This window comes from Polyodon spathula, chromosome 45 (genome assembly GCF_017654505.1).
Source record: "Polyodon spathula isolate WHYD16114869_AA chromosome 45, ASM1765450v1, whole genome shotgun sequence".
Classification (NCBI taxonomy): domain Eukaryota; kingdom Metazoa; phylum Chordata; class Actinopteri; order Acipenseriformes; family Polyodontidae; genus Polyodon; species Polyodon spathula.
Genome location: NC_054578.1, coordinates 3,096,143 through 3,111,599, shown reverse-complemented (window position 1 = coordinate 3,111,599; position 15,457 = coordinate 3,096,143). Strand labels below are relative to the sequence as shown.

Sequence of the window (15,457 nt, the reverse complement as noted above, 5' to 3'; positions counted from 1 at the left end):
ACGCTTCAAGATGCCATTCCTTATTCATTCAATGCTCTTGTTTTCCAGGATTTGGAAGGCTGGTAACAGACTGCTTGACATGCTGTCATTAAACCTGCAGCCACAGCTGTATTCCCAGCAGTCTGCTTCATTGTGCGGACAGTCCTGTAGTTTGTATCTTGATTCCAGGTTCAGACTCACTATAGTACTATCCAGTACCAATCGCATTCTCCAAACAGGCTACAGAGCAGCACTAGTGACCAGGAAACAAGCCCAGCACACACGCAAAAAAAATGTATTTCTATTACAGTTTGTCTTACTGTAGATGGTTTTATATAGTTCATATATTTGAAATACACAGCTTTCCAATGCATATTGTGATGGAGTGTAGCTTCCACACTGGAATTTAGAGGCTTTGGGACCCTGGGGTTTGGATTGAACACTCCATCTTGCTGAAGATCATTGAGGCCAGCGAGCCATGTTGGTAAAGGTTTGATAATGACGTAATTGATTCATTTTGGCAAATGTGAAACAGCTGACAATGATAGGCGGGTCTTTTAAATGCCCAGCAATCGAAGCGGTACAGAGGGGAGAGACAGCGGAGGAGGCCAGTGGTGAGTAACACAGCTGTGTTTATATAGCTGCTGTGATTACTGTTAAAAAGGGGGTTTGTTTCACCGGTAAACGGCTTACCTGTCCGGTGCAGTTAGTTGATACAGTAATAAAGTTTACACAGCGCTCCGGGAAGGAGCTAGTCTTTTTGTTTTGAAAACTCATTGAGAATAAATAAACACACAGGCACTGACCTGCTGGAACTGAATTCACTGTGTGCTGTTTGGAACAAAAGTAAGCCAGTTCATCACAATACATTGTACTCACATTTTACACATACGAAACAGATGTTTATATGTATTTGAAATATTCATCTTTAACTTCATATATTAATCATTTTGTTTTTTAGTAATATATTGAAAATGTGTTTTCTTTGCATGTTGGTGAAGCTTTCCAGCAGCACTTGTGAGTGTGTCACAAACCACAGCACAGCAGCTCTCCACAAGGTATTTTACTACAGGAAGATCTGAGATGAGCATTACAAAAATAAGCCATTAACATGCTTAACATTTAAAAACAGAATCAGCATTCGATGCAAAGCAAACTGGAAAAGCTGTAGCATTACTAAACTAGTAACACTAGTACTGGTAAACTAACTAGTAATAGGACAGCACTTGTCTGGTCAATATATAAAATGAAATGGTTTCTCATCCATACACTGCTAGAAATAACATCAAATATAAATCAATAGAGCAAGACAACAACTAAACTGTGAACAGGGTACGGGGTGAATTCACATTGCATGGAAAGCAAACTTCATCCTGATTGTATGTTTTTAATTGTCACAGCAATTAATTTAAACACTCAAATATAGTGTAAAGAAATGTACATATTCTGAAATCTAAAAAACTAACACCATTTACACAGCGGTTACATCAAGATTTGCTCTTTAAAAAGGAAACCCTGTTCTAAACCCTGCTGCTAATTTTCTGTGTTTCCTCTTCAATGGAGCTGTAGAAGTGCAGCGAGTTGCTCAGCAGATTCATAACATTCATACTCAGGCTCTGCAATGAGATCTTCTCTGTTCCTCAAGTGAAGAGTCTGTGGATTCACTCAGAAGCGCACAGCATCCTGCTCACAGATCCAGGGATAATCTCTGTTACACGACTTTCTGCATATACACCACTTCCATACACAGAGGCACAGTGATACTCTCTGTGTTGTGTGGAAACTGAAATCCTGCCAGAAACAATGAAAGCAGCATCAGCACCAGCGGTTTGTTGCAATACAATAAGCAGGTGATGTTTTTCATCTGAGAAATTCCAGTCATGTAGTTCATTCAGTTTCCTGTGAAGTAATAAAAACACAAAGAGGAGACTCACTTCTCATCAAGCTGAGTGCCATCAACCCAAAGCCAGTGAGGATCTTTTCTACGCAGTCCAATCCAGTAAATGCTGTTAGATGGTATAGCTCAGTCTATGGTGTCCTGTAGAGACAGACAAGAATCTATTGAAACATGTGAAGCAATGGACACTCTTACAAGGGCTTTTCTCAGTTATCTTTACAGGTCGCTTGTGTTTTTGTTTTATCTTCAATAGCTGTAAGTGTAGCAGGGTTGCAGTTTCACCAGCGTATCCATTGTAATGATGCATATACTGTATATATTAGAGCGACCTCTTGTGGTCAGCGAGTGGAATGGCAAGCGCTAATAGGAATGCAGATGGACTGATCCAAAAGAAGTCATGGGGGGAATGTATTATTCAAATGTGAAAAACGCCCAAAACCCTGTGTTTCTAGAATAACAATATCATCTGAATGAATGTTTATAAACTTCCAGTTGTATATATTTTGTCTTTATCGGTTCAATGACGCTACAGGGAACTGTTTTTATATTAGAAACTTGGGTCAGTCCATCTGTAAGAAACCGCCGTCACTGCAATCACCAGGGCCGGCCTTAGGGCAAGGCATGCAAGGCGGCAGCCTAGGGCCCCACCCCCAAGGGGCCCCTGCGTGCGTCATAAACTGTGTATATGACATCTTGAAATGAATCCGATTCAGACTCTTCACAATAATCATCTCTTGATTTCTGCTTCCCAATGTACTGTTTGCACTGACTGAGAAAGCGGACGTGTTTCCTCATGTGTGTGTACTGGGTTTGTGTGCTGCCATAACGTGCATTAATAAGGGCGTGCCGCGTGCGCAGGTTTGCTTTCACTTAACATTTAACAAAGTAAAGTAGCCTACAATCAGAGGACAAGAAGCACTTAAACTAGCAGCACAACATCGCAACGATGGACATAAGAATTAAAAAAATGCAACATCAAAGTGTTAGCTGTGTGATAATCAATAGCCTGTCCCTCTTAAATTCTACTGAAGAAAACCAAGGCAGGGCAGGGCAGGGCAGGGCAGGGCAGGGCAGGGGGCAGGGCAGGGCAGGGCAGGGCAGGGCAGGGCAGGGCAGGGCAGGGCAGGGCAGGGCAGGGCAGGGCAGGGCAGGGCAGGGCAGGGCAGGGCAGCCTCGTATTTTAGTTTTTTTGGAGTCTTTTCTTAAAGTGAGTACTACTGATAGATACTGAAATAGAGACTGTGTGTATAAAGAAGGACCACCACACCAGCGCTCTGAATAGGTATCTGTAACAAATGAAATGTTTGGAAGTCGGCTACACTCGTAAATACAATATAAAATACATATAAAATATAAAATAAAGCCCCTTGGCTAAAATATTCAGAAAAATACTTGATTGTGTTTTGCTTGGCATACTGTTTTCATGTACAGTAATTTACCCAGCAAAAATGAAAGAGCACTCAAATCTGCAGCTGAATGCATCCAAATGTGAAAAGTTACACGTGAATTTGATAAGCAGATCAGTCAGATCTAATTTTAGATTTATATAAAAAGGATAACGTTTGGAAACAGTTTTCATTTCTCTTAGAAATGACGGCACACATGCAGTGTGGTTCTGCTTGCTTCATTACTGAAGGTAAGCAGTAGCTGCTGTTTTATTGATATGTGTGGGCGGCTTTCTTTAAATTGGGATAATAGGGCCCCACACAGACTATGGCCCTCGCTCTAGTATTCTAATATTATTTGGTTTCATTCTTGTACATATCGTTATTAATGTGTTTGTATTTCATGATATGTAGTGGGAAAGGTTTAGCCCCAGTCACTGAGCTTTCAAATAGCCAATGGTTAACAAGCTGCTTTGAGAAAGTCCCATGGAGGAAGAAGTGTCTTGTGTTAAGATGGAAACGAGAAAAATATGAACCCATCTCTGTGAATTGTACAGAACCCAAAGGGATGTCATAAAAATAAAACAGTCTTAATATATTGACTTCTGTTTTCTCCAGATCCTGAGATAAATGATCTTGTGATCTTGATATAAAAATTTTATTTATTCATTATTTTATTATGATTTCCCTTTAGCGGTTCTGTAGAATTGAACTCCGAGTGTCTGTAATTAGAAAGCTCTCTGTGACTCTTACCAGCTCCTCCTTGTTCTCAATCACAGCAAGATGAGCCCCGAGTTTGGAACAGGACTCGTTAGCAAAGTCCCAGGAGTTCCGCTCAGTGGATAAGAAATAACAGCTTCCATTGTATCCCTTCCTCCATCCATCCAGACAGACTGCACACGACTCCACTGAAAATAATGAGAGCGGCATGAATGGTTTATTTAAGCAGAATAATGAATAAAATACAAGCATGATAAAAGCAGCACCTTCTGTACACAGACTTGCTGTCTCCACTCCAGTCTTCAAGATGTTGAAATAATAATGTGATCAATATAGACACTGTGACATGTCACAGGGTTGGGGGGGGGGGGGCACCACAGCACTTGAGGGACATTCATTCCAATCATGTATTCAGGGACAACATGAGGTACAGTATAGAATTCACAGGGATACCAAAATATCTACCTTCCTTGCCAGTGTTAGGATCTCCACATAGTCTCTGCCTGAGGCCCTTCTTATACTTGCTGAGCTCTCTGGTGATGACATCACCATTGTAATTCTGCAGACAGGCTGGACTGGTTGACTGGGAGAGATGCTGTGATTGTGATGCACTTGTAGACCTACTGAAAAAACAGCAGAGTTTATTACCAGTGCTGCAGATCAGTGCATCAGTTCAGCTGATCAATCAGACTGCTCGGTTAAACAGTAAGTTTAAAAGTCTGGCTTTGAAAAAAAAAATGTATTGAACAAATAGCCAAACATTATTGAAAAAGTTGCAGCAGGCTAAAACAATAATGACAGCTTTCTGTACTTGTGATTTTAACAGCTGAACTGTTGTGTAGCTGAGTGTTCAATTCAAAGATTACATTTTCAATGCTGCTTCACATTTTAAGAAAGCCATTCAAGTTAACTGAGCTGCAGTCTTGTACTGCCTGCAGATTGATAGCTTTAGATAAAAACTCAGAACAACGTTTAAACCTGTTCTTACTTGCTGTCCCCATGACGAAAGTTGGCAAACAGATGGTCCTGGTCGGGGAGGAGGCACCCCGGCAAGGGCTTGTTACATCGCTGGGGATGTCTGGCCCTTAGGCGGCACTCCTCCTCCCTGTGCCTGTCCCTCACTCTCTTTATCCTCTTTCCTTCTTCTCCCCATTGATTTCTTTCTTTTTTGTAATCCAGAGGCTCTGCGGGTTTTTTTTTATCACTGCCAAGAGCAAGACCCCCACTGTGACCCCCAGAGCAATGGTGACCCTGGACTGAGAAGTGGGCTCGACGGGGGGGACTGGGAGAGAGAGAATACTGTGTATTTATCATGTCAATAAAGCTCTTGAATTGAATTGAGAGGGAGAGATACCTGTAATGTATTGTAATGCCAGATGGTTTATCTTGAAATACTCCATTATTTCAGTAAAGTTAACTTCTCAACTTTTACAACACCACATCATTATCATAATACTCGACTGCATCACATTTGAGTCCCTCAGAAGGTATTAATGTATAAAATCAGCCAGGTATTAAGTAACACAGAGAGACTAACACTAACTCAACAATAATGCCCTTTACTGAACTCTGCCTACTGTCCTCAACAGGAACTGGCTGGTTTTCAGTCCAGTCTTGTCAGCTGTCAACTGAACTACTCACCCCCATGTTGTTCTCCTGCTCTCCTGCCCTGGGGCTGGTTTACTGTTGAGTAGACATCCTCAGAAGGTTTCTGCAGCCCAGTGTAAATACTGTCTGTCTCCATAGCTTGTGCAGTAGAGCAGTAAGCTAGACAGGAAGCCCTGACTACTATGGCGAGGACTCTACAGGACTGGACAGAGGAAAGAAGAAATAGGTTTTTACACAGGAAGTTGTGGCTGTTCTATTATTAGTTTATTAATATTCACAGCAGTCTGCTTCATTGTGCGGACAGTCTTGTAGTTTGTATCTTGGTTCCAGGTTCAGACTCACTGTAGTACTATCCAGAACCAATCGCATTCTCCCAACAGGCTACAGAGCAGTCCACACACAAAGAAAACACAGACATTGTTTTCTCTCAGGAACTTTGTTATTTTTCAAACTAAACCCATCTCCTTCTACAGCTTTCAACCGATCAACTCGATTATTTCGAAAAGCTATTGCGAAATAGCTGAAGTTAGTTGCTCTTGCTTATTGTGGTGATCCCGTTTGAAATGTGAGCGCAGTGCCCAGAAAATGCCATTTGTTTTGCCTGGAATTCCAAGTTTTCGGCAGTAGGGCCCCCGCCTATATACTCTATTTTGGAGAATTACACAGCCCCTGTCTGCCATCTTGTGGCAAAAGCTTGTAATTGCAGACGACCACACCTACTGTGTTCAACCCTTTACTGTCTGTTAAACACACACACACACACACACACACACACACACACAGTATTGTACATAAACTCACTACACTATAGCACTGAAATTCACATGCATTACTGTGCAGTAGACAATTACTGTAAACTATTATTATTATTTATTTATTAGCAAATGCCGCCCTTACCCAGGGCGACTTACAGTCGTATACAAAAAATACATTTCAAGATTATTATTAATACAATTAAGAGCAAGATACAAAACACAATGACTTCAGTTCTAGTAAATGCTGCATTAAGAAGAAAAAAAAACAGCATATACAGTCCTTATTGTTTAAAGTAGAAAGGTGACATTTATATCATGCAGTCAAAAATGACTTTTAGCAAAATGCTTCCATGTTAGTGTTTAGTGCAGTCGTCTGTTCATGTTAATCAGCTGCCAGACAGCTTGTTGATGGGCTCTCGCTGTATGATATGAACACACTCAATAGGTCTGGAGCAGGGAATCCAATTTCAGACACTTCCCAATCCAGGAGTTAGGGATTGATTATTATTATTATTTTTTTTTAATCCATGATTCCATTTTTGTAATAATAATAATACCGTGCTTTCGCTTTTATTAGTCTAATAATTAGCGGCGTACATGCGCAGGCTAATGCAATTACTCGACAAAGGAGTTCTTCAACGAATTAGTCAAAAAACACATCAAGTAAAGATCACACAGTCGTGTCGCTGCAGCTCCAGCGCAGTGATTTCACTGTCTCAGCAGGGCGGCACAGCTGCTGCTAAACTCAATAATACTGTTATTTAAAAACATAAACTTAGATAAAACACACTGAACTCATTAAACTAAACTACAAACACTGAACATTTAAACTCCAGAAAGCAAACGCACCCAGTAAATACTACACATTTTTAAAAGCAGCAGCATCATGCAATGATTATTATTTTTCTGTCTAGTCTCCAGACTGCAGTCCACCGCGCTGCTGTTTGACTGTGTAATTGAGCCCTGTGTGCGCTCAGCGCTCCTCACTGTCAGCAGCCGCTTGGGTGTTTATAGTAGGGATGGGCGAGACCACTGAGTCTCTTTTCGATCCGATACCAAGTAATACCAAGGCTAGTATCCCAATACCAGTACCGATACCGATACTTTTAAAAGTCTTCTTATGTACATAAAAAGGGGAAATCTTTGTGATTTCTACAGTGAAAATTGGTAAATGCAGACATTAAAAATTATATTTGAAAGCCTTTGCATTAGTATTAAATAAACTACCAATGATCAGACTTCTCTTTTTGTTTTCTGTTTAATAACAGCAATTATAAAACACATGTTCAATAACGTTCAACAAAAGTTCAATTATATTATTACCCTTTTCAGGTGTTATTCTTCACATCACTTCAGCTGAAAATTTGGGCTAATCAGATACCCTGAAGTGAAATCAACAACAGAAAATAAAAACCTCTTAAGAAGAAAAGAAGAATAAATGCTGCTCTGATTTCTAGGAACACATATATTTAGTCTTTTAATTTAGCTTTTAATTTTTAACACAAACTTCTTACAGCACCAGGCAGGATGCACTTGAGGTCAACACTTGAAATGTAGGCTACATAAAGTAACTGTCAACCTCTACCTTGATTCTTTCCCCATTTATAGGTTTTTGTTTAGAAACAACAGCATGTTGACATTTCCCCCTTCAGTCTGTTTCTTCTTTGGCTCACTAACTCTCCTGCCTTTGATAAAATTCTTTCTGAGGGTACTGATGAAGCAATGAATCCCAGGTGTTTTGCTGCAAGTCTGCTTAGGGATGGGAATGTTTGCTCATGCTCTTGCCACCAATGTAATGGGTCCTGGTCCCGGGGAATTAACTTTTCCTCTAAGTAACGGCGCATTTCAAAGAGTGCATCAGTACCTGTTGAGCGGTGCTGTTGGGCAGACAGAACTTGAATGTCAAAATCCGCCCATATCCCTCCTTTTGCTGTAGCTGGGGCAGAGCTTGGGGTAGATGCAGGAGTCACTGGTGAGGTAGAGCCTGGCACAGGTGCTGAGGTAGAGCCTGGCGGTGGTGACTCTGAAGTGGGCTGATGGACTTCTTGCATTTCAGTGAGCATTCGCTTTTTCATAGTTTCCACATTGTCTCTGTCACGAAATGCAAGGTTTTTAAACCTTATGTCCAAGAACGTGCTGGCAGCGAGACTGTGAAAGGTTTCAATCCCACGGAATCTGCGTTGACATTGCAGTGCCAGTTCTGTGGCAAGGGAGCTACCTTGACGCTCAGTGGCTGCAGCTGCTCTGAGAAGTAATGATACAAGGGGAATCACTTTTGAGACAGAAACCTTTCGGCTGAAACTTCCCGCGTTGCCTCTTCGAAGGGTCTCAGGGCCTCAATGGTAAGGTGGATCATGGATAGCTCTTCATTGCTTAAGCATAGGGTGTTCTTTCCAAGTAGACAGAGGGCTGTGGTAACTGCTTCCCTCTGCTCATGGAATCTCTCCAACATGTAGAATACAGAATTCCACCTTGTTTCTACTGACTGAATCAGTTTATGCTCTGCCACCTTCAGTTGCTTTTGTATTTGTTTGAGCTTCTCTGTGGCTTTCGTGCTGTGGTGGAAAAAAGACACAATGCTGCTGCATTTCTCCAGGAGCTGAACAACTTCAGGAACAGCTTTAATTCCATCTTTTACCACCATGTTTAAGGTGTGGGCGAAACAGGGGCAGTGCTTCCACCCAGCCTTGCGCACTGCAGAAACCATATTTGCACCATTGTCTGTAACAACTGCTACCACCTTCTGAGTTATGCCCCATTCATCTGTTATTCTTTTTAGCTCTAAACTAATGTTGTCAGCTGTATGCTGTCCATAGAAACTACAGGTTTCTAAAACAAACTCCTGCATTTGCCAGTTGTCAGTGAAATGACAGGACACAGTCAAATATGCCTCAGTGGACCTTGAAGTCCACATGTCTGTTGTGAGAACCACACTGTGTGCATGTTGACAATTTGCCCTTACTTTGTCTTGCCAGTCTTTATACATGTCGGCAATTGTACCCTCCATCAAGCGTTTGCGGCTTGGGATTTTATAGTGCGGATCAAGGGTCTTGACAAATGCATTAAAACCTCTATCCTCAACAACTGAGATTGGCTGGAGGTCCCTCACAATCATCTCTCCCAGGCTTCTTGTAACCTCAGCAGCTCTTTGGGAGTCATCTATGAAAAATAAAAATACTTATGTCCTACAAGCTACACTACATGCAGTTATGTCTTTATACAGCATGGGCAGTATATGGGAGTAACTCTCATTCAGCCCAAAATAGTTAGACTAAGTAGCTACAGGCAATTACTTAACATTTAAAGTGTGTAATATAATTAATGTATGAAGAGTTTCATTCCAAAATGCATTATCCACCATTTGATAAAAGTGACACCTTTGTGATAAAATGATGGCTGGCATAAGAGTGATATTCACCAGATCATTCCTGAAGGTATTAGCGACCTGAGATCTTTACTTACATTTTATAAGATATCATCTATGTTTTAGAAATCCTGAGCAATGCATATCAGTTTTTCCACAAAACTGATATAATGCATTCAGATATTGTTTGAAAATGTGGCGGTATTTGTCTGTGTTCTCTCCCCCTCCTCTAATCGCCTCCGCTGAAACTCGTCCTGCTCTCGTGTGGGACTGATTTTTATGTGTTTTGGAAGGTTTGTGGTATTGCCGCAATATCTTACACACTTTTGACATGTGTCAGGTTTTGCTTCATTGCTGTTTATTGCAGTGCAATGGTAAGCGAGCTCCCTCTCGCTGCTGTGACTGACTGTGAGTGAGTGACTGCGTGTGTCTCGGCGTGCCTCTCTATAGGCTATATGAGGAGCGGAGGGACAGCGAGCAAGGAGAAGCAGTTCCTATCCGAAACAGCAATGTGCTACATTTCATTTTATTTTATTTTCACTTTTCAGTATCTGATACACATTTAGTTTCATTAAAAAAAAAAAAAATATCACTGGTTAAAGAAAGCACCTGGTATCGATATTTTTATGTGAGGATCGATTCTCAAAAATGAGGGGGAGGATCGCTGCTAGGCAACCGGCTCCTGAACTTTCCCCTCAGCCGAGCTGAGACCGTTAGGATTTAAAAATGCGAACGTTCCGAGCGGCGCGAGGCGCTTCGGTTAATCAGCGCACCGCTGCGGACATTTTAATTGTGAAGAAAACCATGTTTTAAATTCTCAAACTGCTCTGTATTAAAAACTCTTCAGTTCAGACCGTTTCCAGCAAATAAAAGAAGGTGCGTATTTATAATAAGTGTATTTGTTACGATATTAAGAGTAAGCCTACGAATATATTTCAAGTTGGTGGTGCAGTTTGCTGTATAATTTATTTTTATTTTTTCTGTAGAAAATGTACTATTTCTTTTTTTTTTTTTTTAAATATATTATTTTATTGTTTTCACAAAATAACATCCATACATTATCAGTTCATCTGCTGGTGTAATCAAATGACAAATATTAGTCAGTGAACCCCTTTCACACTGGCATGCTGTGCCCGGGTCAGGACCGGGTTATCAAGCCATCGGGGCCACAAACGCGTTGACACGACGCGTGAGAAAGTGACCAATGAGAACCCGAACTGATCAACGCGTAAAGAAGATTGTGATTAGACTGCGCGTCCTAAAAACAGCGCCATAATGTGAAAAGACAAGCGCAGTGAAGGAGATGCTACGCGGAGCACAAAGAGCCAATGGGGTAATAGGACCGTTTAGGGGGCGTAACGAGTCACGCAACAGCCAATCAAGGCTTTTTTTTGTAGGTAGACAAGGTGATGAACTCGTCTCGTGCATACAATAGGCCTAATTTACAAATTAATTCTTAATATTGCAACCTAAATAATGTTTATTTTTTAATAGCTCTTTAGCGTAAATTCCACATTTATCCTTAGATGGAGCAGACATCCTAAGTGGAGACAGAAATGTACTGCAACAACATTATTTTCGTACTGTTTAGATTTTAATGTTCAAATGGCTTTGCTTTTCATTGTTATTATTTACTGTGTGTTTTGTGTCATCAGACCCTTGGATATAAAATAAAACCCCATTGCACCTGGATTATTGTTTATTGATCACCTGCACACTGTTAACCACTTTGCCACAGGGACTTGTATACTAACTGGCATATAAATCTAAATTCTATTAAAACTGTCTGAGGGGCAGACTAGGACAGCGAGAAAGCCAGGGTAATGTACATTGCTGACAGACAGCATGTGGAGGGCGTGTACAAGAACAGAGATTTTCTTTCAAGCATGAAGAAGGTGAATTACATGAATACTGTATTTGCGTATCTTCTGGTGGATTGATTTGGAACAGTGATTAATCAGATTGAAAGGTAACATTCAGAGTCCTTTACCGGAGATTAAGACCCTCGTAAAGATCAAACTGTTCCGTTTTGTTAGCGCTCCAAAACAATAGGATTTATTTTAGTTTTCTATTGTTTGTTAAAAGAAGCCGTGTTCCCATCGGAAAAGTGACTCTGTGCAACAAATAAACTTGCAGGTCCCGTCCCGTTTAAACTTGCAGGTCCCGTCCTGTTTAAACTTGCAGGTCCCGTCCTGTTTAAACTTGCAGGTCCTTGCAGGTCCTTTTAAACTTGCAGGTCCCGTCCAAACTTGCAGGTCCCCTCCAAAAAGACCTGTTAGGAAGCCAGAGCTGTGTTCAGTTATACTTAGTGTTCCGCATTCTCCGTTTTTATCTTCACACATTTTTCACAGGAATTTTTTGGAGTTTAGTTTCCATATATTAAAATAGGGATAAAATCAGTAAAAATGTGTGTTTTTAATTGAAACATGAGGAAAAAAATCTCAGCATACACATTGTATCAGCTGAGGATCCAGTAACGTGGTGTGTAGGTCAGGCAAGTCCAGTGAATAGTAGGAGGGGATCAAGAGATCTACAAGTGCAGTCTAATCAGGGGGGTGCTGTCTCCCAAGCGCCGAAAATCATGATGCACAATCTTCACCTCTGTGACTGAGCCTGCTGTCAGTGCCAGTGTCACCTTGCCTCTAGCTTGGGAGTTGAAACAGAGAATCTTAACATTCAGGTCTTTCAGGATTACTTGCCATTAGTTCACCTGTATGGATTGTGCTTTCAGTTTCTACAGTCACAGCAGAGACACCCAGCATTGAAAACAAGACCCTGACACTCAGAAGCTGTGTGGGACTACAGTCACAGCAGAGACACACAGCATTGAAAACAAGACCCTGACACTCAGAAGCTGTGTGGGACTACAGTCACAGCAGAGAAACACAGCATTGAAAACAAGACCCTGACACTCAGAAGCTGTGTGGGACTACAGTCACAGCAGAGAAACACAGCATTGAAAACAAGACCCTGACACTCAGAAGCTGTGTGGGACTACAGTCACAGCAGAGAGACCCAGCACTGAAAACAAGACCCTGACACTCAGAAGCTGTGTGGGACTCACATCTTTTAAAAGGTAATTTACAATGTTATGTTCTATTAAGGAAATGGGTAGAAAGGACCTTCAAACTTATTAGAGCTGGTTGATTTGAAACCTGTTCCCTGTAGAGGATTGTGAAGCCAGAGCAAAAGCAAAGGCCTGTTTTCAGATAGGATTACAGTCATGTGAACAGTATAGAACTAACAGGAAACTAGTGTGTGTGAATAAAAACAAAGCTCAGCGATGATCATGTTGAACCACAGACTCAAAACCCTGCATCGACAAGGACTGCATTCTGTCATTTTAATGTTATTTTATGTTCCTGTAACACGACTCATAAGTTGATTTCTGACAATCGTGGTGAGGAGGAGTCAGAAAACAGTGTATGTGACGTGATGGTGATAATCATACTGAAGCAATAGGGTTCATGTATAAGTGAATACGCTGTGTGTACGGTGTCTCTTATTGTATAAGAGATGTCATTTCATGCAGCTAGTGAGACAGGAGCACAAAGCACAGCTAATGAAGAATCTCCACAAAAACACAACAAACATAAAACAAAGGTTTTGCTTTGAATGGTGTGAATGTTCTGTACACAGGGTGCCATCTGTACAAGGGATAGCCTGTCACAGGGATGTGTTGTTGTCACAGGGATGTGCAAGTAGCCTCACAGGGATGTGTTGTTCAAGGGATAGCCTGTCACAGGGATAGCCTGTCACAGGGATGTGTTGTTAGCACAGGGTGTTGTTCAAGGGATAGCCTGTCACAGGTGTTGTTCAAGGGATAGCCTGTCACAGGGATGTGTTGTTCAAGGGATAGCCTGTCACAGGGATGTGTTGTACAAGGGATAGCCTGTCACAGTGATGTGTTGTTCAAGGGATAGCCTGTCACAGGGATGTGTTGTTCAAGGGATAGCCTGTCACAGGGATGTGTTGTTCAAGGGATAGCCTGTCACAGGGATGTGTTGTTCAAGGGATAGCCTGTCACAGGGATGTGTTGTTCAAGGGATAGCCTGTCACAGGGATGTGTTGATTTCGTAAATTTGTGAGTTAAAATTTCTTTTGCGATACCAATGATTACAATTGAACTAGAGAAACATACAATACAGTTGCATACCACGCATGTGTTCTGCTTTTATCCTCTTAAAACCAAAAAGCTGCATTCGGTCACAGGTCAGAGTGAAGGGTACTGTTAGATTGAATTACAAACAGCAACCTGACCCATTAATTACTCTAAAATAAAATAAAAATACATCAAATACATTAAAACCTTCAGAAATGGAAGAGCAAGAAATGTATGTTTTTAACAATGAAGGTTGTTTTTCATTATTTTACTGTGACCCCTGATTTTATCATTTGATCTGTGGCAGAATCTGGTTCCAGTGGTTGGTTTGATTTCAGTACCCAAGACCACATGTGCTAGAAACAGACAGGTTGATTCAGAGAGGGACTTGATAGTTTATTAAATGAACAAGTATAAACTCCCCTGGTCTCTCAGAAGGGATTCTCTCTGGTTCAGCTGATATTATACACTTCCCTGGTCCCTCAGAAGGGCTTCTGTCTGGTTCAGCTGATATTATACACTTCCCTGGTCCCTCAGAAGGGCTTCTCTCTGGTTCAGCTGATATTATACACTTCCCTGGTCTCTCAGAAGGGCTTCTGTCTGGTTCAGCTGATATTATACACTTCCCTGGTCTCTCAGAAGGGCTTCTCTCTGGTTCAGCTGATATTATACACTTCCCTGGTCCCTCAGAAGGGCTTCTCTCTGGTTCAGCTGATATTATACACTTCCCTGGTCCCTCAGAAGGGCTTCTCTCTGGTTCAGCTGATATTATACACTTCCCTGGTCCCTCAGAAGGGCTTCTCTCTGGTTCAGCTGATATTATACACTTCCCTGGTCCCTCAGAAGGGCTTCTCTCTGGTTCAGCTGATATTATACACTTCCCTGGTCCCTCAGAAGGGCTTCTCTCTGGTTCAGCTGATATTATACACTTCCCTGGTCCCTCAGAAGGGCTTCTCTCTGGTTCAGCTGATATTATACACTTCCCTGGTCCCTCAGAAGGGCTTCTCTCTGGTTCAGCTGATATTATCCACTTCTCTGGTCTCTCAGAAGGGCTTCTCTCTGGTTCAGCTGATATTATACACTTCCCTGGTCCCTCAGAAGGGCTTCTCTCTGGTTCAGCTGATATTATACACTTCCCTGGTCCCTCAGAAGGGCTTCTCTCTGGTTCAGCTGATATTATACACTTCCCTGGTCCCTCAGAAGGGCTTCTCTCTGGTTCAGCTGATATTATACACTTCCCTGGTCCCTCAGAAGGGCTTCTCTCTGGTTCAGCTGATATTATACACTTCCCTGGTCCCTCAGAAGGGCTTCTCTCTGGTTCAGCTGATATTATACACTTCCCTGGTCCCTCAGAAGGGCTGACATTATACACTTCCCTGGTCTCTCAGAAGGGCTTCTCTCTGGTTCAGCTGATATTATACACTTCCCTGGTCTCTCAGAAGGGCTTCTCTCTGGTTCAGCTGATATTATACACTTCCCTGGTCCCTCAGTCTCTCTGGTTCAGCTGATATTATACACTTCCCTGGTCTATCAGAAGGGCTTCTCTCTGGTTCAGCTCACTTCCCTGGAAGGGCTTCTCTCTGGTTCAGCTGATATTATACACTTCCCTGGTCTCTCAGAAGGGCTTCTCTCTGGTTCAGTTGATAT

The 15,457-nt window shown here is 41.8% G+C and overlaps 1 long non-coding RNA gene across 1 annotated transcript; it reads right to left on the bottom strand.

Annotated features, from left to right (window-relative positions):
• Window positions 1–1,027: 1,027 nt before the first annotated feature.
• On the bottom strand, window positions 1,028–4,528 carry LOC121306028. The gene is made up of 4 exons (XR_005948148.1): window positions 4,447–4,528; window positions 4,015–4,169; window positions 1,914–2,017; window positions 1,028–1,770 (listed from the first exon to the last, which is right to left on the bottom strand). It is a non-coding gene; the product is annotated as an uncharacterized LOC121306028 (long non-coding RNA).
• Between the last annotated feature and the right edge of the window lie 10,929 nt (window positions 4,529–15,457).